The sequence below is a fragment of the Galeopterus variegatus genome, unplaced genomic scaffold, assembly GCF_000696425.1.
Source record: "Galeopterus variegatus unplaced genomic scaffold, G_variegatus-3.0.2 Scaffold5054, whole genome shotgun sequence".
NCBI classification, from domain to species: domain Eukaryota; kingdom Metazoa; phylum Chordata; class Mammalia; order Dermoptera; family Cynocephalidae; genus Galeopterus; species Galeopterus variegatus.
Genome location: NW_007731165.1, coordinates 137,602 through 138,842, shown reverse-complemented (window position 1 = coordinate 138,842; position 1,241 = coordinate 137,602).

Below are 1,241 nucleotides of genomic sequence, written 5' to 3'. Positions count from 1 at the left end.
CTTTTTTGTAATTATAAAAGCAATACATGTTATCCAAAAAAAAGTTTAGAAAATATACAGGAATAAAAATTTTTTGAAAAATTCAAATTCTACTACATAGACATTAACCATGATTAACATTTGCAAATATCCTTTCAATCTATTTACATTCAAATTCCATTCAAATATTAGTAAATTCCATTAATAATTCTAAATATTAGGTATGTTAACAGTATTTCGTCACAGAGGGAAAAAAGTTTACTCTCAGCAACTTTCCTGGGATAGAGAATGGTAGAGACTTAAGAATTGTTTTAAAAAAATATATCAGCCATTACATTCATTTCTGGAAAACTAAAGACATTGTGGAATAAATTATTTAGCTTCCATAGAGGATTGAACAGTAAAGTAGGTTATGAAGTGCTAGCTTGCTGAAAGAATGATCTAGAGGACTAGCTAGCTAACATTGTTTGACTTTTGGAGTATAGATAATTTCACCAGAGTGAGCTTGCTATATCAATATAAGTCTGTTAATAGGCTGATCTCTCAGGGGCCGGCCCGTGGCTCACTCGGGAGAGTGTGGTGCTGATAACACCAAGGCCATGGGTTCGGATCCCATATAGGGATGGCCAGTTGGCTCACTGGGTGAGCGTGGTGCTGACAACACCAAGTCAAGGGTTAAGATCCTCTTACCGGTCATCTTTTAAAAAAAAAAAAAATAGGCTGATCTCTCTTTTACCTTTTGACCCTCAGAAACAGCAAGATGTCAAACACTCTTTGATAGTAAGTAGGGTATTGTCTGTTTTATTTTCTATTATTTTGAAAAAAAAATCTGATTCTAATAATAGGAGTTTGTTAATATTGTGAAATTCTCATGTGATTGGGGCTTTGGTCATTTTAGACCCAATTAATATATCTTTATACGATGCCTTTAAGAAGAAATGCTTATTTTAAGTGCATATTTTCTAATGAAAACAGCTTAATTTTAATAGGTTGGGACCCAATTTGTAACCACGTTTTTGGTAAATATCTGGTAACTATTCTGTCTTCCTGTTTAAATGGCGATATTAGTTTATCTGCTGTAGTTGCTGGGTTAGCATTCAGAGCTTGAGTCTGAGGTTCAGATGGTTTCCCCATCTGAGCTTCCATTATGCATGACTGAACTCTTTGAGCATGTCTAGAGTACTAAATACAGCAGCTCCTCACAGTGTGAAAATAAGACCTGATTAAAAACAAATCTATTTAATTCCCTTTTGCAAATGGCT